This window comes from Leptonychotes weddellii, chromosome 4, assembly GCF_054177405.1.
Source record: "Leptonychotes weddellii isolate Sample4059 chromosome 4, ASM5417740v2, whole genome shotgun sequence".
NCBI classification, from domain to species: Eukaryota; Metazoa; Chordata; class Mammalia; order Carnivora; family Phocidae; genus Leptonychotes; species Leptonychotes weddellii.
This window is the reverse complement of record NC_138372.1, coordinates 18,410,449-18,437,083: the sequence shown is the minus strand read 5'-3', so window position 1 is coordinate 18,437,083 and position 26,635 is coordinate 18,410,449. Positions and strand designations below refer to the sequence as shown.

Here is a 26,635-nt window from a genome sequence, read left to right as displayed (position 1 = left end):
GGGGAAAATGGTCAGGGTTTCCCGGAGTGTTTCTCGGGCCCAACAACAGAGCATGGCAGAAAGCCAAGGACTCCAAGCCTATCCGCTCCGCAATCCTATCGCTGTGCAGTCCGCTCCAGCGAGCTACTGGGTGGGGAGGGAGGGGTTAACAGTCGCACCCCGTCTTCAGCCCTCAAAGTCCACCCCAGCCAAAGTCCTCTTTTGCAAAGGCTGCAACAGAAAGGAGCTAGTTGAGGTTGCTCCCTCCTCCCTCCCACCGCGGACCGCTCAATACCTCCGCTACGGAGAGTAAGATTTGCGGGAGCCGTGAAGAAGGCAAGGGGAAGAGAAGGCCCTGGGGCCTGGAGATCTTTCTAGATGTGGCTTGTGGCCCCGAAGACTTCCGTCCTCCCCCAATCTTTGTTGAAATTTAAAAAGAGGAAGGATCCTGGAGGGACAGCATGGCCTCCCTGGGTTCTCAGGGTAGGGTCCGCCCCTTAGCGAGGGAGCCGCTAAGTCCTCAAACACTTGGGGGACAAGCCTGAGCAGTTCCTGGAATGCAGGGGAAATGAGGGCGATGACACACCGGAGGGCCCCTAGCAGCGGTCTCTATAAAACCGCCGCCTCCAGATCTAGCCCCTAGATTGAGTCCCAGGATATCCTGGCTGGTTCCAAGAACCCGGCCCGGAAAATGGGCGGGGTTCCTGCCCGCTCCACGCCACCCCACCCCGGCCCTTCTGACCTGTGGGCTCCAAATCCCAGGCCAGCCCCAAGACCAGCCCATTCAGCCCATTTACTCGGCCCCGCGCTCCCTCAAATCCCCCCTACCCGGTGCCCGCCCAGCCCCAGGCGGACCTCTGCCCAGCCCCCCAGGCCTGCGCCTTCCCCTCAGCCCCGCGTCTCATTTCCGCATAGTTCCCGCTCCCGGCACCCCGCGCGCGCCTCGCGGACTCCGTGGCCCGCGGGAACCCAAGCCCGCGGACCCCGCCCCTAGACCACACCCCCACAAGGCCCCGCCCCTGCACTGCTCGCGCGTGCTCCGTCCGGTTCTCTGGGCCTGCAAGGGTGTCCCTGTCCCTATCTGCCCCTAGGGCCCCCATTCGGAAGGTTGTCTAGGAGGGCGTTCTGAGAAGCTCGGGGAAGATGCAGGCCCGGAGGCGGAAGCAGAGGATGGGAAGGCCCGGGGTCAGGCCAGTGAGGGCCTCAGAGATCGAGCCACGCCCACCTCCTTTCCTCCAGCGGGCGCAGTTGGGCCCCGCGGGCTCGGAGCCCGAGTCTGAGCAAGGGTTGGCCCGGTACCCGCCAGGTGCGCTGCGCAGGATGGCAACGAGGCGGGGCGGCCCGCGGAGCGCTGGTCCGGCTGGAGGGCGAGTCACGTGAGCTGGGGATGTCCGACCCAGGATCTGGAATCCAGGGCAAACGGGAGGTATTGAGGTGAGCTCCGGCCCAGCGGCTCTCTCACCATGGATGCCACGCCCTGTGCTGGCAGGGGTGGGGAGCAGGGCCCAGGAGGCCCAACTGATGGGGCGCTGCCTCTCCAGCGCCTCCCGGGTATGGGGAGCTCGGCTCTGCGTCGCCACCGTGTGGCCGCAGGAAGCAGGGCCTGCCTAGCACCCGGGGACTCCTCAGGGCTGGGGAAACGGACCTTGGCGACCAAGGGGCGGGCCGCCGTCGGGGAGACCGGCTTTCGAGATCCCGCCCCTCCCGAACCGGGTTCTGGAAATGGGGTTGAGGTCGCCCTGACAGTCCTTCTTTCGGCCACTGTGAATCCTGCTCAGGACTGCGTGGGACGTGGGTGTGGACACCCCGCATCCGCCCCCATCATGCTCACCTAGTAGCTTGTGTGGATGAGAACGATCCTTCCCAAAGGCAGCAATAGCCCCCAGTAACCAACCAGCTTTTCCGAAGCTCCTGCTATGTGAAGGACACACAAAAATGAATAATTAAAATAAGTAGAGAAAGTCTTTTCAAATTCGTGGCTCCCTATTCTCATGAAAATAACAGGTAACATTTAAGGAGGGCTTACTGTATGCTGTGCATTTACGGAGTACTTTTATATGCATGACAACACTGACTTCTCACCACAGCCGTCTAAGGGTAGGCTATTTAACAGATGGGGAATTTGAAGTTCAGAGAGGTCAAATAACTTGTCCAAAGTCACACAGCTAGCTAACGATTGGATTTCTGAGCCTTGGCTTTTTAATTATTATTATTATTTTTAAAATGAACAGTTTTAGTTCACAGAAAATTGAGCGAAAGGTGCAGAGCGTCTGTATAAGCACCCCACATACATGCACACCCACTGTCAACATTCCACACCACAGTGGTGCGTTTGTTAAAATTAATGAACCCACACTGACGCATTATTATCACCCAAAGTCCAAACTTTACTTTTTTTTTTTTTTTTAAAGATTTTATTTGTTTATTTGCTAGAGAGAGAGGGAGTGACAGTACAAGCAGGGGGAGCAGCAGGCAGAGGGAGAAGCAGGCTCCCCACTGACCAAGGAGCCCGATGTGGGACTTGATCCCAGGACCCTGGGATCATGACCTGAGCTGAAGGCAGACGCTTAACCGACTGAGCCACCCAGGCGTCCCCCAAACTTTACTTTTGATAAACCTTGGCTTTTAACCACTGTGCCAATCTCCTGCCCTAATTGAAGACCACTTTGCTGAGGGGGGATTCAACTGGGACTTTGAATTATCTGTAAGAATTTCCAAAGCAGGGGTAGGAAGGGCATTCCAGGCAGGAGAGCTATGTATATAAAGATGTGGAGGGATTCTCATGGTACTTGGTGAGTTTGGCTTGAGCAGGAGGTCCCAAATTTTATTTTATTTTATTTTTAAAGATTTATTTATTTGAGAGAGAGAGAATGCCGGCAAGGGCGAGCAGGGGGAGGGGCAGAGGGAGAGAGAGAACCCTCAAGCCAACTCCCCACCAGTGGGAGCCAGAGAATGGAACTGGAGCCAGGTCTCCATCTCTGGATCCTGAGATCATGACCTGACCTGAAATCAAGAGTAGGCAGCTTAACGGACTGAGCCACCCAGGTGCCCCACAAGGTCCCAAATTTTAGTCAATGGAGTATCAACCTCATGAAGTTAGTCCTAAGCAATAATGGCCATGGAGTCATGGGTTTAATATGCACGTTTTATTTTTTTTTTTGAATGCCAACTGAAATAAATACGTAACTTTAAACAAAACTTATTTATTTTTTAAGTAATCTCTACACCCAACATGGGGCTCAAACTCAACCCTAAGAGTCCCATGCTCTGTGGACTGAGCCAGCCAGGTGCCCCTAAAATTGTAACTATTTAAAACATATTTGACCATGGGGAGGCTGATGGTTCCTGCAAGTGTGGAGGGCGAAGTGACCTCCTCAGGAGTGAGGGGCTGCCACGACCATGGGACACGAGTCTGGGAATCTGACACGGATGTGGCATGCGATCACCTACAGCTTGTCGCCCTCTGAGCGACACATCTTCTGGCGCTGCTTCAGCCAGGGCATCCCCAACATGCTGCTCCGCTCGCGGGCGTGCATTCTTCACATTGTGCCATTTGTAGTGTTTTATCCGGTCTACACTTGGGGGACCCAGGAGTTTGAGAAATCCAACAGGAAGAATTCAGCTGCCCATGAAAATGATAAATGAGCCACTCATCTGGATAATGGTTTCCTGCATAGGAAGGACCCTTCTCTGGGAGAAAAGTCTACATTATAGTATTTTTTAAAAGCTTTTATTTATTTATTTGAAAGAGAGAGCAGAGAGAGAGAGCACACAGGTGGGAGGAAGGGCAGAGGCAGAAGGAGAAGAAGGCAGGGAGCCCGATGTGGGGCTCCATCCCAGGACTCTGGGATCATGACCTGAGCTGATGGCAGATGCTTAACTGACTGAGCCACCCAGGCGCCCCTGCATTATAGTATCTTGAAGGCGTAATAAACTTCTTATGGACTGAAAAAAAATTGTGCTCACACATCATTAAAATTATCCCTAGGACCCCCAGTGCTAGTCATACCCCATTCTGTAAAACGACCATAGGAAATTACTGGAGAAGCCCTGGGGAGGTAGGATGAGGTCACTTTTTGTTGAGCAAGGGTCCACATGTCCCAAGTAAGGGGCTTGCAGCTTTTCGTAATTCTTTCTGAGTCTCAGACCTACCAGCATATCTGATCTTATCTTTCTTGGCTGGCTCCTCATTCTCTTCTGCATAAAGAGTAAATGCCTGGAAGGACCTTTGTGGCTCAGTCACTTGAGCATCCGAATCTTGATTTCTGCTCAGGTCGTGATCTCAGAGTCATGAGATTGAGCCCCATGCCAGGCTCCATTCTCAGCGGGAGTCTGCTGGAGATTCTCTCTCCCTCTCCCTCTGCTGCCCCTCCCCCCCCCTCGCCGTGCTTGCTCTCTCTCTCTCTCTCTCAAAGAAAGAAATATATATATATTTTTAAAGTGAATGCCTTAATATGGTCTACAAGGTCCTTTGGGATCCTGGGATAGTCCCACAATGGCCCCATTAGGCTGATGAAGAGAGGGAAACAGGAGATAGGGAGATTCTTTTTTTTTTTTTTAAAGCAATGTATTTTTTTTTTTAAAGATGTTATTTATTTATTTGACAGAGACGCAGAGAGAGAGGGAACCACAAGCAGGGGGAGTGGGAGAGGGAGAAGCAGGCATCCTGCTGAGCAGGGAGCCTGATGCAGGGCTCTATCCCAGGACCCCGGGATCATGACCTGAGTGGAAGGCAGACGCTTAACGACTGAGCCACCCAGGCACCCCGAGATTCTTTTTTTAAATGAAAGTTATACATATACATGATTTAAAGAAATAATGAGTATTATAAGGTTTTCTATGAAAACAGAAGGCTGTCCATCACCCTCTTCCCCCATTTCCACTTTTCCAGAGACACCATTTTCAATTCTTTCAGCTGACTGTATTTTACATTTATCTCCATCATCTCTAAGTAGCATGCTTGTTTTGCCACTTCTTGATGTTTCAATTTTAAGCACTATCTCTTGATTTTCTACTGAGAAAGATAGTTTTAACTCTTTCCCCGCCACCTGCCCCACCATACACATAATCCTGCTTCCCCAAACTGCCCAACACAATTTTGGTTGGTTCAGTAGTCATTGTGCACATTATTATATGTAAGCTATGATTACTTTTCCTTTTTTATTTTTTTAAATTTATTTATTTGAGAGAGAGAGGGTGCAAGTGGGGGGAGGGGCAGAGGGAGAGGGAGAGAGAGAGGGAATGAAACAGACGCCCCACTGAGCACAGAGCCTGATGGGGGGAGGAGGGCCTCGGCCCCACAACTCCTGAGATCATGACCTGAGCTGAAACCAAGAGTCGGATGCTGCACCGACTGAGCCACCCAGGCGCCCCCATTTTTCCTTTCTTGTACAGCTGTTTGTTTTCCCCAGAGTTAATAATTGTCCTGTTTTGTCACTTGCTTAGTTTTTATGAATTCCACTCTCCACCAGTTATCTAAATGTCTTCCCAAAATGTTCACACACATCAGGTGTCTCAGGCGGGTATCTCTGGAGGTGGACGGGGAGACAGAGGTATTTATTAGGGATCAACAGCTGGGAAAGAAAGTGGGTGGAAGCAGGATTGGGCAGAGGGAAAAGGAACTTCAATGAGGCCCCCAGCCTGGCAGGGAGCTTTGGAGCAAAGGGTTGCCCATCAGAGTGTCCCAAGCCCGGCTGAAATGCTCGGGCCCTTAGACCCTGCCTGGCTCAGTCACAGTGTGGGGGCTGCCCCAGGGAACGATGCTCTCTTGCAAGGCAGCTCTGTATCTCGGGCTGACCCGGAAGGATCAGGAGTTTACACCTGGTGAACAGTTATCATTCTGGGCGGGAAAGAGCTGGATTTTGTAGGGTTTAAAGTTTTAAAGTTTATACAGTCTGGGGGCCCTTAAAAAAAAAGAATATAAAATTAGGTATAATTTGTTTAGCTTGATAAGATAAACCAATAAATTCCTAGAGCTTCGAATCCCCTGGAGACTCAGGACCTTTTCTTCTGAGATCTCATCAGGCAATCTAGCAGAAATGCTTTCTGATTACAACTTGGCTTCTCCTGCCCACCTAGAACCCTCTACAAGTCCCAGCACTCACAGGACCCCATGGACGTGCAGGAACCTGGAACTTCAGCTGTAGGAGCTTCTCGGGAAGTTCGCCACTGATCCTGGGATGATCTTCTGGGATCAGTCTTCCTAGGGATTCCCCTGGGGTCATTTTTTCTTGATTTACTCCATCCTTTTTGTGGAGCACCTATTCCAATAGTTTCTTGGGAAAGAGGGTGTGGGAAGTGACATTTTGAGACCTTGCATGTCTGCAAATATCTTTTTTTCTTAAGTGTTTCTTTTTCTTTTTTAACATATAATGTATTATTTGTTTCAGGGGTACAGGTCTGTGATTCATCAGTCTTACACAATTCACAGCACTCACCATAGCACATACCTTCCCCAATGTCTATCACCCAGCCACCCCATCCCTCCCATCCCCCACAACTCCAGCAACCCTCAGTTTGTTTCCTGAGATTAAGGGTCTCATGGTTTGTCGCGAATATCTTCATTCTACTTTCACCCTTAATAATTTGGCTGGGTACAGAATATATTTTAAAAACTCCTAGAACGGTGCCTGCCATATAGGGGCGCCTGGGTGGCTCAGTCGGTTAAGCATCCAACTCTTGGTTTCGGCTCAGGTCATGATCTCATGGGTCTTGAGACTGAGCCCCGCATTGGGCTCCACGCTCAGCCAGGAATCTGCTTGAGGATTCTCTCCCTCTTCCCCTCCCCCCACTCTCGCTCTCTTTCTCTCAAATAAATCTTTTTTTTAAATTATTTTTTAAAAAGAACAGAATCTGGCATATTTTAAATGCCATTGGAGTTTTGGTATCACTATTATAAAAAATTCTAGTTGGAGATTATTTTCTTTTAGTGCTGTTACTGAGAAGTCCAAAGGCATCCTGATTCCTGGTGCTTTGTATGGGATGTCTTTTCCAATTTGGAAGGTAGAGGATCTCTTTTTCTCCGGGGTTCTGACATTTCACGACAGCCTCCTGATACTGGTCTATTTTCATCCAGGCACTGAGCACTTTGGAGATACCTTTCAATATGGAAGCATGCGTCCTTCAGTTCTGGGAATTGTCTTCAATCTTTAATTGATATCTCCTCTCTTTTTTGTGTTTTCTCTTTCTGTAATTTCTGTTGTCTACATGTTGAGTGTCCTGGACCAGTCCTCTAATTTTCTTTTTTTACTTTCCTCTTTTCCATTTATTTTTCTCTTTGTTTTACTTTCTGGAAGGTTTCCTCAAATTTATTCCAGCCCTTCCATTGAATTTTTAATTTGCAAGAGCTTATTGTTGTTGATGATGTTTGTTCTTTTTTTTTTTTTTAAAGATTTTATTTATTTGACAGAGAGAGACACAGCGAGAGAGGGAACACAAGCAGGGGGAGTGGAAGAGGGAGAAGCAGGCTTCCCGCCAAGCAGGGAGCCCGATGTGGGGCTCGATCCCAGGACCCTGAGATCATGACCTGAGCCAAAGGCAGTCGCTTAATGACTGAGCCACCATCTTTTTTTTTTTTTTTGATGATTGTTCTTTTTAAAATAACATCCCACTCTTGCCTCACAGATGCAGGATATTCTCTTCTCTCTATGAAGATATTAACAGTAGGTCTTCTTGGCCTGGTCAGATTACTTTTGAGAAAACTTTTTCTGATCCCCTGCCTGGAGCACAAAGCCCCGACTGCCAGCTTTCTCGGGGGCCAGCTGGGACACAGGGACAGTGGGTGTCTCAGCATTCCCAGCGTATATGTTCACGTCACTCCTGACTTGGGGAGGATGCTCCTCCCCTCCCCTGCGCCTGCACTTTCCCCATTCCAGTGAACTCGTGTTATCCTTTCCAGAGAACAAACCTCCAGTCTTCTGCTGGGATTGGGGAAGGAACCCCAAGGGACCTGATAATTCTGATCTTGAAACAGCTTCCAAACTCTTCTTATTTCAGACACCCCTGCATTTAAACAGGTACCTGGGGGAGTCTGTGATCCTTCTTCCCCCATCCAGTTTTCTTGGGATCACTGTGTAGTTACCACCCGACCATCTGTTTTCCAGCTTCCCGAGGCTATGCTCTGATCTCTTCCCTCATTCTCCTCCTCTTAGTGGGTTTGTGCCTTAAACAAAATCTCTTTACTGTAGTTTTTGCGGGGTTTTAGGAGGACGTGGAATTAGACAAGTATGTTCAATCTGCCATTATTTTCAGAACTTCCATTTTTCCTAAACCAGTAAGCAGGTTAATAATTACAGACTTGAGGCCTACGGAGGGAAACAAACCTGGGGCCAAGATGAGCACAGTAGGCAGGACGACTCAGGCATAAGAAACTCAGCTTTGTGTCTTTTTATTTATTTATTTACTTACTTGAGAGAGAGAGCGCGCGCGCACGCTCACACCAGCGTGAGTGGGGGAGGGGCAGAGGGCGAGAATCCCAAGCAGACTCCCCGCTGAGCCGCTGAGCGCAGAGCCTCACGTGGGGCTCCATCCCACCACCCTGAAATCATGACCTGAGCCGAAGCCAAGAGTTGGACGCTCAACCGGCTGAGCCCCCAGGCGCCCCATCCGATTTCTGTCTTTAAACTACACCCCTCTGGGCGCCTGGGGGCTCAGTCGTTAAGCGTCTGCCTTGGGCTCAGGTCATGATCGCAGGGTCCTGGGATCGAGCCCCGCACTGGACTCCCTGCTCAGCAGGAAGCCTGCTTCTCCCTCTCCCACTCCCCCTGCTTGTGTTCCCTCTCTCGCTGTGTCTCTCTCTGTCAAATAAATAAAATCTTCAAGAAAAAAATAAACTACACCCCTCACTGCTGTGAAAAGAAGAGACCATCCAGGAACAGATGTGGAGTCGGAGCGGTGAGGAAGCCACCGTGAAGGTCAAGGTGAATGCGGTGGGCTGAGAAGGTGACGCCTGTAGAGCTGGAAGGAGCCGGTTAGGACAGGGGCCATGAGGGCAGGAACCTCCAAGGGGGCACGGCCCGTTCCACGTCTGTTTTGTCCCCTGCTGTGTGCATACCCAGGGCTTACCAATGTCCCTTGCTACCAGAGACACTTTATAAAATGTTTGTGAATGGACACAGTGAGGGTGGGGGGTGAGGAAGGGAGGAGGTGAAGACCATCTACAGGATTCTCCTGCTAGTGTAGACCTTGGAGGCCAACAAAGGGCTGTGGAGTGTGCCACCAAAGGGAGCCACAGAAGATGTGGGAGCAGGGGACTGACCAGGTGAGAGTGGATCTTTCCCTGCACCCAGGACCAGTGTCACCATGTCCTTTCCCCTTCCAACCTGTCTCCTGTCACACCCTTTCCACTCTGGCCACTCCTGCCGCTGCCTGACTCATCCTGCCACTTTGGCCTCTGTCTGACGCATCCTCCCCCCCAGCCTCACCTCTCCGCCTCGCCACTCCTCACTCTTGCACTGGCCCCAGGAGGCCACAGTCTGGTTCTTCAACCCTGTTCTTATGCTGCTGACTCTTACCTCAGTCTGCGATTGGATTCTGTGTTTAATGTCAGATTCCCCCACACAGTGTGAGTTCACAAGCGAGGGAATCAGCCTGTTTCACTTGCCATTGTGTCCCTAGCAGCTAAGACTGGGCCTGGTGTACAAAAGTGGGCTCAGTAAAAAAAAAAAAAAAATTAAAAATTAAAATAAAAAATTAAGATTTATTTATTTATATGAGAGAGAGAGCACAAGCAGGAGGGGCAGAGGGAGAGGGAGCTGAGCGCGGAGCTGGTCACGGGGCTCGATATCATGACCCTGAGATCACAACCTGAGCTAAAACCAAGAGTCTGACGCTTAACCAACTGAGCCCAGGTGCCCCTGGCTCAGTAAATTAAAAAAACAAAACAAAAACTGTATTTATGTTTTATTGAGATGTGATTGACATATAATATCATATTTATTTTAAGTGTACAACATAATGATTCAATACTTATATATAAATGATCAGCACAATAAGTCTAGTTAACACCCATCACCACTCATAGTTGATACAGTTTTGTTTTGTTTTTTTCTCATGGTGATAACTTTTACATCAACTCTCTTGGCAACTTTCAAATATACAATACAGTATTATTAACTATAGTCACTTGCTGGACCAATAATTGTTGAAAGAACCAGATGAAAGTAGGTGTCATCTCGCACAGATGGGTTGGAGAAGAGGTTGAAGGGGAGACCATGGACAAGGCATGTGACGTGGGAAGGAGAGGGTACAGCCTGAGCACAGGCGAGGGGCAGAAGTCCTGAGAGTGGAAGTGATAGGTCTCGGGACCTGGTGGACTTAGTGGAATGAAGCCATCCCTAAGCCTTTGCTCGGTGCTTGGCCCTGGGCCCTGGGCCCTGTGAATGTCTGTAACACAGGACTGGGTGAAATCAGCTATGGACTAACCGTGCTATGGGCAGATCACACCTGGTAAGGGTGTCAGGAAGAGGAGGATGCCCTGGAGATGGATTTTAAAAGCTGAGGGGGACACGGCCAGGATGGGGGGATGATTCCAAGGCCTCCAAGTTTCTGAGCCTGGGTGAGCGGGGCCACAGGCAGAGGCAGGGGACATGGGTTTCAGAAACACTGATCAGTCCAGGATCTTGGAGAATGTGCAAGGACCTATGAGGGGCCAAGGTAAGAGGCAGGGTGGGACATGCACCTCAGGCTCACTCCACCCTCGGCATGGCCCTGCTTTCTTCCTGGGTTTGACCTCATCCAACCCTGCTGCCCCCCAATCCCTGTTATGCACCCCAGCCTGAGTTCCAGGCCACTGACACCGGGTTGTGATGGCCCCATTCCCCACCTCACTCCCAGCCTCTCCCCAGTTGGCCTGCCCTCATCTTTCACCCAGGAGCCTCTTCCCCTCACTTCAGCTCCCCGGAAGTCCTCTAAGAAATTTTGTGCCTGGCACTTTTGCAGACCTCTCTCCTGCCTCCTTGCATTTATTTGGTCAAGTAGCCCCCACATTTTAAAGATGGGAAAACTGGGGCATCTGTGTGGCTCAGTCAGTAGAGCATGCGACTCTTGATCTCGGGGTTGTGAGTTGGAGCCCCATGTTGGGCCTTCAAACCCCCAATTGGATCAGTAGAACTGATTGGGGAGTTAAATTTGGGTCTGCTGACTCTGAAGCCTATCTCCTCACCGCATCCCAAAGGCCAGGCAGACAGGAAGCTGGGGATCAAGGCTGTTTCTCACAGCCAAAGCTCTGGGTGCCCTGGGTGGGGGTTCATATTGGACTAAACAGGAGTGGTAGGAGCTTGAGGGACAATGCAGCACAGTGTTTACCAGCATAGACCTGAGGGCCCTAAGGGCCGGAGTGCTCAGGTTCAAGTCAGCTCCGCTGCCTCCTATACCTCAATTTTCCCTTCTGCAAAATGGGTTGAAGATAGTACTTGCTTTACTATGGGTACCGTGGGGATTAAATGAGGCACATAGAAAACACTAGGTGTCGTTATCTCCTTTCCTGAAGCCCCTCTGCCCGGTCAGGGGCTGCCATTCCTCCTACTCTGGCCAGGGGTGAGCACCAGGGAGTGCGGGGTTCCTCCCTGCTCTGGCCTGGGGACTGAAGACAGGAGGAAGGACCATTTCTTATCTCCATTTTATTATTTTTTTTTTAAGTTTTTTTTTAATTTTTAAAAGATTTTTATTTCTTTATTTGACAGAGAGAGAGAGCAGGAACACAAGCAGGGGGGTGGGAGAGGGAGAAGCAGACTCCCCGCTGAGCAGGGAGCCCGATGTGGGGCTCGATCCCAGGACACCGGGATCATGACCTGAGCCGAAGGCAGACGCTTAATGACTGAGCCACCCAGGTGCCTCAGTCTCCATTTTATTAATGAGGAAGCCAGGTCTCAGAGAGGGGAGGTCCCTTGCCGAAGGTCATACGGTCAGGGACAGAGCCAGGATGAGAACCCTGGGGGTGTCCAGAGGTGGGCAGTCACGGAAGGCAGGCCGAAGCTGGTAAGGGGACTGGACTGTGGGTTCTGGAACCGGGTGGCCCTGGGTTTAAATTCAGCTGTGTCACTAGTTTACTAGATCACTTCATCACCCTGAGCCCCATCATTCAGCCGTAAAGTGATGGGGGGAATAAAACATCTTATTGGGCCCCTTGCGAGATGGTTCTCTTGGGGTTGGTGCCAGTAGGCACCTGGTACATACCTGTCGGGGGGCTGATCAGCTGCGTGGAAGAGGTGGACGAGCCCAGGGCCTGGAGGGGGGATGGCAGCTTCTGAGGAACAGCTTCTCGGTGCCTGGCCCCACCGGGCGCTGGCCCTTACGTGCAGCCTCCTCTCCAGCCCTGCTGTCCTATTCCGCCTGGGCTCTCGGCCTGCCAGGCCACCCCACCCCGGCAGCTGCTGCACAGCCCAACCCTGTTTATGGGCAGCCAAGCCCGCCCCCAGCTTCTGAACACGTCCCTCACTGTCCCATCTCTGGCCTTGCTTATGACCTCAGACCTAAAGCTCGTCTCTCGTCAACATCTTATATTCGCCCTCAACCACAGTTCACCTGTTCTCATAATGTGTATTGTTCGGTTCCTGCATAGTATGCAGCAAGAGTCGCCATTATTATAGGTTATCATTATTGTATTAGACGTTATAAAACAATCACACGGTATCACAGCAGGTTATCTGCGGTCCTACAGGATGGTGCCCTGTGGGTGCGCTTGGAGTGCTTGAATTCAAATCCCAACTTGACCACTTATTTGCTCTGTGACTTTGGGGAAATTATCTAACTTTCCTCTCCCTCAGTTTCCTCATCTATGAAATGGGATAATAATAGTAACTACCTGATAAAGTTATAAGAAATTAGCAACCTAGAATGGAAGTTTGATAAGAGTGGGATTTGGGGCTGTTTTGTTCTTTGCGGTATCACCAATGCCTGGCTACTGCCTGAGACATAGAAGCTAGTCAACAAATATTTGTTAAATCAATCTGTGCAATAGTGAGGTAATGCGTATAAAGTAGCGCTAAAGCGCTAATAGAAATACAATACAAGCCACTTATAATTTTAAGATTTGTAGAAGCCATGTTAAAAAAAGTAAAAAGGTAAAATTAATTTTAATAATATATTTTTTAACATAATGTATCCAAAATATCATTGCAACATGTTATCGATGTAAGATTATTACTGAGATTTTTAAATCTCTATGCCCAACATGGGGCTCAAACTCACAACCCTGAGATCGAGAGTCACATGCTCTACCAACTGAGCCAGGCAGGCACCCGTGAGATATTTTCTATTCTTTTTTTCCTACTAAGTCTTTGAAATCTGGTATGTATTTTACCCCTACAGCACATTTCAGCTATACAACAATAATATCGTAAGCAATGTCCTACCAAAAACTAAGTCATATTTAACAAATATTTTTGTTTCTAAATTTAAAATAATTAAAATTAAATTAAATTAAAAATTTGGTTCCTTTCTAGTACCAGCCACATTTCAAGGGCTCAGGAGCCCCATGTGGTTCGTGGTTACCAGATTGGGCCAACAGAGATACAGAGTGCCCAGGGGCTCGAGTCAGGTTCCCAATGAAGTTCAGCTACTATTAGTGACCTGGGAGATGTCTGTGCTTTCGGTTGAGTGAAACAAGAAGTCACTGAGCATCGTGTACAACATGATTTCACTTGTGCAAACAAAGAAAAACCCACCCCCAAACTATTTATATTTGTTAAATATGTAACCCAGATGTAAACAGAAGCCTCCTTGCCTTATAAGAGCTCCAATCTCGATCCATGAGAGCAGCAAGAAAACATGAAATGTGCCGCAGATGCCTGCTCAGGAGAGTGGGCCCAGAACAATGGAAGGCCTTTGTGTTAGCTCCAAGAGGAGTCTGATAGAGGAGCTGGGGGCCTGAATTGCTTGGGTTAGGAAGGGAGGAGAGTGTGACTTTCCCGAGGGTCAAGGTGGTAGAATGCATGGGGCAAAGGGCCAGGGAGCACCCCTCCCTGGGAATGGGGATGCCTGAGAGGATGTGAACCCATCACAGAGATGACACTTAAAATTGCTATGCAGGGTACACGTGAACATTTCTGGGACCCCAAACCCTCTGTGAAGTCTACTCGACTGACCAGTGTCTGTGTGCATGAGTTTTAGGGTAGAATCCAGAAAGAAGCTGACCTTTCATCTGGGTCAGAGAAAGGAGATGGCCAGGGCAGAAGCAAGGGCCAGAGACTGAGGAGACTGGGCACAGAGGGTCCTCTTCTTTCCCCCAACACCATTCTTGGGACTCAAAGAAGTGACTTTCAACCTCCCATGATTCATGAAGGTGGAAGTAGGAGCCCTTCTCAGCATGTCCGCTACATCTCAGAGGCAAAGGGGGCCTCAGAACACATCAGGACTCCTCTGTGTAAGTGCCCAGGAAAAACCTGGAAGGGTCCGCATTAACGTGACAGGGGCTGCGCTGCCTCTGGGAGGAGAGTGGGTTTGGAGAGGTGAAAATTTTCACGTTTGCCTTCTATGTGTCTGTATTGAGTTGTTTCAAAAAATGTTTTTACAGTGAGCACGCAATACTGTTATGTTTAGGGAAAGCAAACACTGCCTGCGCCTTCCTCCCAGCCCACCCAAGGAGTACCTGGCCAGGGTGGAAAAGTTAGGATGTAGGAGTAGGTAAGTAGGAATAAGAAGCAGAAGTCATAACTCACTGCCTAGCAATGACCGTTCTCCCAAATGCTGCTCAAACTCCGGGGAGATGTCTGGCCCCCGGGCGGGCCCTCTTAGCGCACCCCGAACAGGCCTCGCCAATTTGCCCCAGCCCCAGACTAGCCAAAGGTCAGAGTAGCCAAAAAGGTTGCCTTAGGGCTCAGGGCTGTGAGGGGTCTCAACCTTGTGCCTGGAGTGCCCTGGTGGAAAATGGGGCCTTTGCTTTGGCATGGGGACTGCTGTGGCGCTTGGGTAAGTCTCTGTTCAATTTAGGGGCTGTGCAGGGGACATGGATGGGAGCCCCCCTGTGGCACTGAGGGCACCGCCTTCTCGTGACATAGAGGTCAGAAGTTTGGTCAACTTACTGTGAGCAAGTTACTTAACCATTCCAGGCTTCAGTGTTCTTTTTTGTAAAATGTTGTGAGGGTTAAATGAGATAATGCATCATATAGTTGGCACAAAGTAACCTTAGGAAGAATAAGGATATTGTAAGAACAGTCTTTGCTCAGCCAAGCCCTCTAGCCCTCATGAAGGAGGGGAGAGGGATGAAATTTTTTCCTGTAGGGGAGTGGGAGATGGAGCCCAAGGGCCAGTGTTCTGTCTGGTTGGAGCAGAAAGACTTGTGAGTCCATCTTGGGGCACCAGCATGAGCAAGGAAGCTGGACACTTCCAAAGGTTCAGTGGTAGAAAATGGTGGGTAGTGGGGTGGCAGTTGACAGCTTTAAGGGCTGGGGCCTATCATGGGGACCAGACCAGTGTGGATTCTAGTCTGCACTCTGCCATCAGGGTGGCCCAGCACGCACTACTGGGCCTCAGAATAGTATGGAGGTTTCTTTTCTTTCCTAAAGATTTATTTATTTTAGGGGCACCTGGGTGGCTCAGTCGGTTAAGCATCTGCCTTTGGCTCAGGTCATGATCCTGGGATCGTGAGAGCAGGAGAGAACAAGCAGGGTCCTGGGATCAAGCCCTGCATTGGGCTCCCTGCTCAGCGGGGAGCCTGCTTCTCCCTCTGCCTCTGCTGCTCCCCCTGCTTATGCTCTCTCTGTCAAATAAATAAATACAAATCTTTAAATTAAAAAAATTATTTATTTGAGAGAGAGAAAGCACATGTGAGTGGGGGGAGGGGCGGAGGGAGAGAATCTCAGAGCCAGACGTGGGGCTCCATCTCACCACCCTGAGATCATCTGACCTGAACCAAAACGAAGAGTCGGATGCTCAACTGACTGAGCCACCCAGGCGCCCCTGTGTGGAGGTTTCTAGTGCAGCCTTCCTTCAGGCTCATTAATACAAGTTCAAATCAGGTTTAGTCACTCGACAACTATGTGATTTGGGGCAAGTTACTTAACCCTCCTAGTGCTTCAATTCTCCATCTGTAAAATGGGAAGCATGCCGTTACTAGCTTGTCGTGAGAATTAAATGTGTAAGTCAAACACATTGTGTAAAGGATACCAGGCATACAATGAGGGCTTGCTAACCACGAAGACTTGGTATTGTCCGTCTGCAGCACGGAAATGGCAGGTGATCCGTGGGGTTCTTTCTGGTTTGGGAAGTCATCATCTTTCGTGTCTGACCCAGCTTCTCAGAGGGCAATTTAAGACCAGTCCCCTCTTGTTCCGTTCTACCTGCAGCCCTAGAGAATGACAAAGCTCTTGAATAACTGAGAAAAACATTCTCTACCCCCTGCATTTCTGTGGGAGAATGAAGGGAACGTTTTCTGCTCTGGCCAGTCATTAATGCTCCAACTTCTCAGTCCAGAGCCCAGTCCAGGCTCTGATCATTTACATTCCCATCTTCAAACCCAACTCACTAATTCCCACAGCAAATGCCACATGAGCATTTGCAGAACCGATTCATGATTCACTGAGTGGACACTGGAGCCAGATGGGCCTGCACTAGACTCGTGGCTGGACCACACTGGGTCTCTGAGACCCTGTTTCTTCACCTGTAAAATGGATAAATTAATTCCCACTTCTCAATTTAATGTGAGGATAAAATCAAACAATCTCTTGAATCCATTTGGGGCTGTTTTTAGCTGCAAGTAACAGGTGACTTGACAAAACCAATCAAGGCATTTCATTCTCTCCCAGAAGTATCTGGATTTGGTAGCTCTGAAGTTGGCTGGGCCGCTAGCTCAGGCTCCCTCTTTTTGCTCTGCCATCTTCAGTGTCTTGACCTTATGATCCCAAAGTGGTTGCTGCAACCCCAAACTTCATATCCTCATAAAACACACTCAAGCAAAAGGGTGTCTGGGTGGCTCCGTTGGGATTGAGCCCTAGTCAGCAGGGAGCCTGCTTCTCCCTCTCCTTCTGCAGCTCCCCCTGCTTGTGCTCTCCTGCTCTCTCTCTCTCGAATAAATAAATAAAATCTTAAAAAAAAGAAAAATCACACTCAAGCAGGAAGTGGGGTGGGGCAGGGAGGGGAGGGGAGGAAGAGGCTGAGGCACAAGTCCAAGCGCTGGTACTTTATTGGGAAGGCGCAGGCCCAGGGTGCGGGGGGCCAGGAGGAAGGGAAGAGGCAAAGCAATGAGGAGTGCTGTGTTAGGTCCGGGCTACTGCTTCCCAGCAAGCTGCAGAGAGGCACAGCTGGGCACGCAGCAAGTGTATTAACTAGCACAGAGACTTTTCTGGAAGAGCTGAAAGGAGGAATTTTGGAGAAAAGGAGGCAGTTAGTCCAGTTCCCTCCCTTTCCATCTACCATTTCCTACTTTTCAACATTTGCCTCTGGGGAGTTAATGTCTCCACGGTTCTGGACTGAATCACTAACCACTTGGCTGCGTCTGAGGAAGCCGGACCTCATGCCCCTAGGAGTGGTTTTTCATCCAGGCCTCAGAATGGAGGGGTTACTTGGTGCAGGGGGTCCAAATGGGAGCACTAAAGAGGCAGTTGAGAAATCTTTGGGAACCCGCTGCAGGCAGAATAGTGCAGACTGCGGCAACTAGTTGGGTCTAAAGCAGATTTTAAAAAATGAGCCAATAGGATTTATTGATGGATTGATGATGGAGTGTGGGGGAGGAGGAGAAATTAAGGTTTTGGTGGATGATGGTGCTGTTTACTTAGATGGGGAAAGCTTGGGGGGGGAGTTACTTTGTGAGGAAAACTAATTTTTTGCCCGTGTTAAATTGGTGAAGTCTACTAAGTGATCTAACTCTGGATCTGAGGGGCAGAGGTTCTAGCTGGAGATCTGAATTTGAGTCACTGTCACTATATGGTATTTAAAGTCAGAATACTGGTTGTGGTCACCTAAGAAAAGAGGTTGGTTGAAAAGAGCACGGAGAGACGAGACAGAAACTTTGACTAGGGCAAGCCGCACACCATGGGTGGCCTGTTTAACAGGTGGTGGGGGCAAAAGCCTCCTCATCTGGGGGCACTGAGGAGAGGATGGAGGGTTGGGAGTGGTGATGGAGACTACACTTTGGGGAGCTTTGCTATAAAGGGGAGCAGAGAAATGGGGCAGTGGCTCAAGAGGGCCAAGGTAGGATGCTTTGCAGGTGTTTGCAGGTGGGAATGAGCCAGCACGGTAAGATGGATAATGCCAGAGAGAAAGGGGACAGCTGCACGGATTTAGTCTCAGAGCAAAGAGGGATGGATCCAGATCTCAAGTCGAAGGCATGGCCTTAGAGAAGAGAGGGGACCCCCCCACAGGAGGGGACGTGGGGTGTGGGCACACTACACTGCAGGCAGGCAGCAGAGGAAGGGAAAGATGAAGTCACTCTGTTCTGACTCCATCTTCTATGACTGAAGTTTGAGGCACTGAAGTCATTGAAGAGGGTGTTGAAGACGGGAGAAGAGACAAGGGTGGGAAGTAGGTCATCCGAGCGAGAAAAGGTGAGTATTTCAGGGAAATGTAACAGGAGAGCTTGGCGGTGTGGGGGGCCCACTTGAAGTGCGGTCCTAAGTATGGAGTGAGTCGGGGTGGCATGGTTGGTGGGTGCTCTCTGCAATGTTAGGTTGTTTAGGTGCAGGTAGGTGCTGGAGAGGTGCCATGCAAGGGAGACGGGAGGGAGTGGAGTGTGCTTAGAGCCAGGCAACAAAATCTGAGTAAGGCAAGTGGACACAGGAGAGAAGAGGTGACTGGTGCAGAAAAGGTGCAAAGAGGTCGGATCAGTGGGTTGGAAATCTCAGTGAGGCTGGAAGAGGCGAAGGCTATTTACAAGGCAGTAATAAAAAGTTAACCACGGGACAAAAACACACCTTTCAAAATACCAAACAGCTAAAAGAAAAATGAAAAGAGGGAGTGCCTGGGGGGCTGATTTGGTTAAGCGACTGCCTTCAGCTCGGGTCATGATCCCAGGGTCCTGGGATCGAGCCCCGCGTCCGGCTCCCTGCTCAGTGGGGAGTCTGCTCCTCTCTCTCCCCCTGACCCTCTCCCCTGCTTGTGCTCTTGCTCTCTCTCAAGTGAATTAGAAAGAAAGAAAGAAAGAAAGAAAGAAAGAAAGAAAGAAAGAAAGAAAGAAAGAAAGAAAGAAAGAAAAAGAAAAGAAAGAAAAAGAAAGAAGAAAAAAATAAACAGGACTATATATAAAAGACTTGAGATACATGTAAATATAACATAAAACAGGATGATGGATGAGAAGCCAAACATATTTATCATTTTGTGCTGCTGTAAAAGAATTGAGGAATCTCTACAATGGATCTCTAGAATATACTGGCTGGTTTTTGTTTTTTTAAGATTTTATTTATTTGAGAGAGAGAGCATGTGCAAACTAGGGGTGGGGCAGAGGGAGAGAATCTCAAGCAGACTCTGCAGTGAGCGTGGAGCCTGTTGTGGGGCTCGATCTCACACACCCCCCTCCCCGAGACCATGACCTGAGCCAAAACCAAGAGTCAGATGCTTAACTGACTGAGCCACCCAGGTGCCCCCAGAATATACTGTTAAGTGAATATGCAAGATAGAGAAATGTATAGTATGCTTTTTTTTTTTTTTTTAAGATTTATTTATTTGAGAGAGAGGGTGAGCGAGTGCAGGGTGGGGGAGGAGGGGAGGAACAGAGGGAGGGAGAGGGAGAGTCTTAAGCAGACTCCACGCGTGAGCCCGACGTGGGGCTCGATCCCATGACCCTGAGGTCGGGTTGGACACCCAACTGACTGTGCCACCCAGGCGCCCCCAGTATGCTCTCTTTATATAAGAAAGGGGAACTATAACATATTCATCTGTTTAAATTTAAAAATAATTGGAATGATTAAATCGAATAAAAAAGGTCATTAAATGGGAAGGGAGGGAATAAGGTGGAGGACATAGGAACAGAAATTAGATTTTGAAGAGATCATGTTTTGTAGATTAGACTTGGAACTATATAAATATTTTATGTATTAAACTAAGAGAAATTCTTTTTTTTTTACATTCTGTAAGGAAATGCAAGTTGACATTTTCTCATGTCCGAGATATGTAGAAAGGATGTATTTGCACATAAATTTCCAGGTGTAGCTCCGCTTTGTTCAATGTCATAGATGGCTTTACAGGAATATTTTTATAGAGACATATCATCATTTCATTATTCAACACCATGCGTTGTGCTTTGACTCATCATTTCCTCTGCGTTAACCCACAGAGTGTGGCGGGCCCCTGGGGCGCTGCACAAAGCATGCGGCGCAGGGCCCATGCTAATCTCCTCTGGATCGTTCCAATTCTAGTCTACGTGTTGCCGAAGGGAGCCCAAGATAGTCTTTAAAAATGGAAAAATACATAAAACAGGTTAATGTATATGAGTATCCAGTGAGTAGCAAGCCACACAGAAAGGAACTATAGTAAACTGAAAACACCGTGAATGGACGTATCTGCGTCCTAGGAAATATCCCCCAAAGAACTACAAACAAAACCTTAAACTCCCTTTTGTTATTCTGATACTGTTGTGTGATGTGCAATAAAACAACTGAGTAATTGTGATTATCTATTTCATAATTCAGGATACAAATGAGAACTGGGATTCTCAATGTTGAGAAAAAAATATACACATGGAAGATATGAGTTAAGAAAATTTCTTAAGTCTTGAATTTGAATAGAAAGTATGAATGTGTTTTACCTTAAAAAGAAAACGTGTCCTAGCTTTGTCTACCAAAGGCCATAAACAATGACCAACATAGCAGCAGTAGACTATTAATTCTAGAGCCTTGATTTTGGTCTTGCAATGCCATTCACCACTAAAAGGAACCAGGATTTTGGTTTTTTCCTAGAAACAGATGACCCCAGGTCTGGAGCAGGAAATGTACAACATAAGTCTGGAATATCCTATCATACAAGATAGCAAGGAAGTTACCAATTCTACCATCAAAAGGGTTGTTATCAAAAGGACTCAGCAGCCACCTGAAGAGGCCCCCCCACTGGACAAAAAGAACAATTTGAGCGTCATTAAGTTGAATAACTACAATGAACTGAAACATATAAAATGTTTAATTCAGTGACCATGATACTAACAACACTAAAAAACAACCCACTGATCACTTTTGTATGGAGAATGCTAGTAAACCCAACTCATTATTTTGAAAACTGGCCAGATTTTTCCAATATGAACTCTAATTCTAGCTAACCAAAGAGCGGATGAGTCAAAGTTTCTCTTCACATTGGTATTTCAGGCATTATGTGAAGAAGGGATGGTAGAATTAGAGTATCCTCATTTTGCAACCCTTGATGAATTAATGAATCTAGGCACTGACCTTCAACGGCCACAGTATATAGACAACCAAGCGTGATGCATCTCCTGATGAAAGCATACACCGTCCCGCATCAGGCTCCCTGCTCGGCGGGGAGTCTGCTTCTCCCTCTGACCCTCCTCCCTCTCCTGCTCTCTGTCTCTCATTCTCTCTCTCTCAAATAAATAAATAAAATCTTTAAAAAAAAAAAAAAAAGCAAGCATACAGCACTATGTGGTTTTCTTACCACTAAATCTGAATCCAATCACACCTCCAGATCTATTCCTATTTAGTAGGAAATACAAAGGATAAAGAAATCTGTGTAATGACACCATGGAGATAGAAGAGCAAAATCCAGGGATGCCAGGGTGGCTCAGTCATTAGGCGTCTGCCTTCGCCTCGGGTCATGATCCCAGGGTCCTGGGATCGAGCCTCGCATCGGGCTCCCTGCTCTGCGGGAAGCCTGCTTCTCCCTCTCCCACTCCCCCTGCTTGTGTTCCCTCTCTCGCTGTGTCTCTGTTAAATAAATAAATAAAATCTTAAAAAAAAAAAGCAAAATCCAGACTGGGAGAGATGGAGGGAACTTATAGGCACCAAGAGATAAGAAATATGCCAGCCATTTGCAATACATAGATTCTCATTCAAATAAATAAATTACTGAAGAAAAAAAAAAAAAGACAGGCAATTAGAAATTTGAGAATTTGAGTATTTCATATTAAGGAATTGTTATTTTGGTAGGCTAATGATACTGTGTTTTCTACGAAGTCCCTATCCTTTAAAAATACATAAGTATTTATGGATGAAATGGGGTGTCAGGTTATGGTAAGGGAGAGGAGCCCGTGGTATAAATTAAGCGAAATTAGCTATGAGTTGATAATTGCTGAAACTATGTGATAGGTACGGGGTTTTGCTTAGTCTACTTTTGCACATATTTGAGGGATTTTTTAAAAAGATTTATTTATTTTAGAGAGGAGAGTGCACGCAGTGGCAAAGAGGGCAGAGGGAGAGAAGCAGACTACCCACTGCACTAGGAGCCTGACACGCAGCTCAATCTCACGATCCTGAGATCAAGACCTGAGCCGAAATCAAGAGTCAGACGCTTAACTGACTGAGGTACCCAGGCGCTCCTATTTGAAATTTTCCATGACAAAAAAACAAGAATTTCCAAACTCAGGTCATCATGATTTAGGCTTTCCCTGGAAATGTGTGATGATGGGGAGGGACGGAGGTATCTGGGGTATCTTTCAGGTTTCTTGCTTAAGGAATGGAACAGGTGGTGGTGTTTTACCAGGTTCAGGAAGAGTAGGGGAGGTGGGTTTGTGAAGAACAAGAGTTCCACTCTGGCCATGTTGATTTGGGGTTCCTGTAGTACATCTGGGTGGGACTGCACAAGAGGTTGGTGGAAATACTGAACTCAGAGATGGGGGCAGGTAATGAAAATGTGAGTCACTGGATGATGTCACAGGGAGAAACTATAGAGAAGGGGCTTAAGAAGTGGTCAACCAGACAAATAGTATCTTAGGAACCGGAGGGCCCCAGGCAGGTCTAGAACAGTTTTTAAAAGAGGGGAATACTTGAGTCTTACATCACACAGCATACAGAAATTAACTCAAAATGTTTTAAAGAGGGGCGCCTGGGTGGCTCAGTCGTTAAGCGTCTGCCTTCGGCTCAGGTCATGATCCCAGGGTCTTGGGATCGAGCCCCACATCGGGTTCCATGCTCCGCAGGAAGCCTCCTTCTCCCTCTCTCACTCCCACAAGCATGCTTGTGTTCCCTCTCTCGCTGTGTCTCTGTCAGATAAATAAGTATTTTTTAAAAAAAGTTTTAAAGACCTCAATTTAAGAGTTAAAATTATTTAAAACTCTTAGGAGACGCAAGTGTAAACCTTTATGACCCTGGACTGGGTAACAGATTTATCTTATTATTTTTTAAGATTTTATTTACTTATTTGGCAGAGAGAGAGGGATATCACAAGCAGGGGGAGGAGAGGGAGAAGCAGACTCCCTGCTGAGCAGGGAGCCTGATGTGGGGCTCAATCCCAGGACCCTGGGATGACCTGAGCCGAAGGCACTCAACCGATTGAGCCACCCAGGTGGTCCTGTGGAACAGATTTAGGACACCAAGGCATAAGCAATAAAAAATTAAGTAAATTGGACTTCCCCAAAACTAAAAACTGTTATGTGACAAATAACCCTATCAAGTAAGTGAAGAAAACCCATAGAATGGGAGAAAACATTTGCAAATCATAAATCTGGTCAGAATCTAATATGCAAAATATATAAAGAACTCCTGCACCTCACCAATAAAAAGATAAATAACCCAATTAAAACATGAGCAAAAGGGGCGCCTGGCTGGCTCAGTCAGTAGAGTGTGTGCCTCTTGATCTGGGGGTCGTGAGTTCAAGCCCCACGTTGGCCGTAGAGTATACTTAACCAAAAAAATGGGCAGAGGATTTGAACATGTTAAAAAAAAAAAAGTTCAACACACATGGAAAGATGCTCAACATCCTAGGATGAGGAAAATACAAATCCATACCACACTGAAAGATCACTTCCTACCCCATCCAGATGCCTGTAATAAAAAAAGAAATGGCAAAATGTGTGCTGACGAGGATGTGGAGAAATCGGAACCCTCGTGCCCAGCTCGTGGGAGTGGGACATGGTGCCGCTGCTGTGAAAATGGCCGGGCAGCTCGAGGAGGGACAGCAATTCAAGACCCGGCAATCCTACCCCAAGGTACGGGCGGGAAAGAGCTGAAAACATCTGTCCACGCAAGAACGCGTACACAGTAGAGAAGGATTCGTAAAGCCTTCAAGTGGAAAGAACCCAAATGCCTATCAGCTGATCAATGAATAAACAAATTCTGGCACAGGTTTTCCCCACTATCCAGAAGTAGAGCTTTCCCATGAACTCCTTCCGAAGCCAGGGGGCACAGACGGAAGCAATCCCCATTCATTTAGATGGAGACGTTTGTGAGCTTTCCCGGACCCCCAAAAACATCTCTTAGGCTTGTCGGAGACCTTCGGACACGCTTGCTAACGGATGCACAAAATAAATCAAGATAAAGCACAGATGCTCACACAGTTCAAAGGTGTTATGGTGGTTTGGTTTGGAGTGTTGTTCGTGGGGAGGGAGCCTGGCAGGGCCACTCTCGGGGCTCAGGCTGAGTGCTGCCTGGAGAAAGGCTATGGAATCGCAATGCTGCTCTTTTCGGCTTTTTTTTTTTTTTAGGTCTTTTGTAAAAGCAAAGTGGCATAATGTGAACTTTCAAAAAGTGTAAGAGGTTATCTGTAAAAGGACTATTTGACCAAAGGAGTCAAGTACATGCTAGAACACGGATGGAACTCAAGAACCTCGTGCTACGAAGCCAGTCACAAGACTACATGTCCTGGGATTCCATTTAGAAGAAATGTCCAGAATAGGCCCATCTAGAGAGACAGTAGATTCACAGTTGCCTAGGCCAGAAGACGGAACGGGGAGTGATTGCTAAGTATGGGCTTTCTTTTTTGTAATGGAACATTCTGCAATTGTATATCGTTCCACAACCTCGTGAATATTCTAAAAACTACTGAATTGCGTGCTTTAAAATGAATTTTTTTTTAAAAAATTTTTTATTAGAGAGAGAGCGCAAGGGACACAAGCAGGGGGAATGGGAGAGGGAGAAGCAGGCCTCCTGCAGAGCAGGGAGCCCGATGCGGGGCTCGATCCCAGGACCCCGGGATCATGACCTGAGCTGAAGGTAGACGCTTAACGACTAAGCCACCCGGGCGCCCCTAAAATGGTGAGTTTTTAATGCAAATTCTAGTTCAACTTTGGGCTCGTGCTCAGCAGATGCTGCAGTGAAGCCAGGCCCAGGGAGGCCTGGAGACACCATGTGCCCTGAGCCGGGTGGCGGTTGGCCATTCATGACACCTGTCCTCTTCTGTCATCTCCCACCCCCTCCCCCACCCGGCCCCCATTTAATTCCAGCAACTCTGGTGAATCCTAAACAGAATCTGTGGTTTCATCCCTCTCACCATGATTGGTTTAGGAGCAGGCAGGCAGTCCAGTTCTGCCCAAAGAAACTCGGGTTGCTGAGAGGCTTCTGGGAAATTCTCTTCAGGAGAAACAGGTCTTCTGCCTCTGGACACCAGAGTGTCAAGTTGAGGCCTGGAGCAGCTGACTTGGGAGGTGGGGTGGTTGGACAACATGCTGAGGACAACAGGGCAGAAAAGTTGGAAAGAAACAGCTGGGTACTTAGAACCACCTTACCTCAGGACTTCTCTTAGCGAGATCGATCTTCCTCCTATTGAAGCCACTTTATTTTACTTAGAGCCCAGAACATCCATTCTAATACAGGTTATGGTGACTGCTCCCCAGAGATGGGATAAAATGGGCTTGGAGACAGGGCCATGGGAAGGAAATCCATTTTATCATCAGACTTCGTTCGGGTCAGGGCTGGCACGGAGCAGGATTATGGCTGGCTTAAATAGTCTTTTTTTTTTTTTTTTTTTTAAAGATTTTATTTATTTATTTGAGAGAGAGAATGAGACAGAGAGAGAGAACATGAAAGGGGGGAGGATCAGAGGGAGAAGCAGACTCCCCGCCGAGCAGGGACTCCGATGCGGGACTCGATCCCGAGACTCCAGGATCATGACCTGAGCCACCCAGGCGCCCCCTGGCTTAAACAGTCTTACCCTGTTTTCAGGATTGGTTTCTTGGTCTGTAAGCCCAGGTACTCTCATGGTCCACGGCTAGTCCCATCAGCAAATATTTCCCGTGAAGGAAAAACAAAGTTCAAGCTCACCCTACTCATCCTAATTCCTAAGTAACAGAAGAGAGGGTTACTACTGGGTTTAACTTCAGCCAGTCACTTCACATGTTTTAACTGTAAAATGGGGGCAAAACACCTAATTTTTGACACAAAAATTAAGAGCCTTTGGCTGAGCTCCTAGCATGGTCCACAGCTCAACACATTTAACTGAATCTGAAGTCCTACAAACACTGATTAAAGTAGCCCCAGCTGTGGCTTTCTCAAATTCTGCAACTTCTGCTCAAATACCAAGCTGCCGTCTCCCTCACAGCTATACCATCCCACTCTGCAGAGGACGCTGCCCTCTGACTAAAAATTAAGAGTGTACCACCTAGAACGATTTCAGCAATAGAGAAAGCAAGTGGCTACAAATTGCCTAAGTGGACAAATTATCCAAAAGGTGCCCCCAAACAGAAGTCAGAAGTTATTTTTGAATAAAGCTGGGAGTTTGAACCCTGACTCTGTTACTCACTGTATGTATACAGAACCCCGAACAAGTTTCTTCATCTGAGCTCATTTCCTCACACATAAAAAGGGTGTTAACACTTGTGTTGCCCATTTCTCCCGAACGATAGAGGTGACCT

The 26,635-nt window shown here is 48.0% G+C and overlaps 1 non-coding gene and 1 pseudogene across 4 annotated transcripts; one reads left to right on the top strand and one right to left on the bottom strand.

Annotated features, from left to right (window-relative positions):
- Window positions 1-1,037: 1,037 nt before the first annotated feature.
- On the top strand, window positions 1,038-24,854 carry LOC145721209 (cytochrome b-c1 complex subunit 8 pseudogene; annotated as a pseudogene). Of its 3 annotated transcripts, none has more exons than XR_014144748.1 (2): window positions 1,038-1,413; window positions 23,828-24,854. The product of XR_014144748.1 is annotated as a cytochrome b-c1 complex subunit 8 pseudogene, transcript variant X2 (transcript). The 3 variants fall into 3 exon arrangements; XR_014144747.1 differs by lacking the exon at window positions 23,828-24,854 and adding an exon at window positions 1,758-4,345; XR_014144749.1 differs by lacking the exon at window positions 1,038-1,413 and adding an exon at window positions 21,490-22,373.
- On the bottom strand, window positions 13,143-13,215 carry TRNAE-CUC (transfer RNA glutamic acid (anticodon CUC)). The gene has a single exon. It is a non-coding gene; the product is annotated as a tRNA-Glu (tRNA).
- Window positions 24,855-26,635: the final 1,781 nt, after the last annotated feature.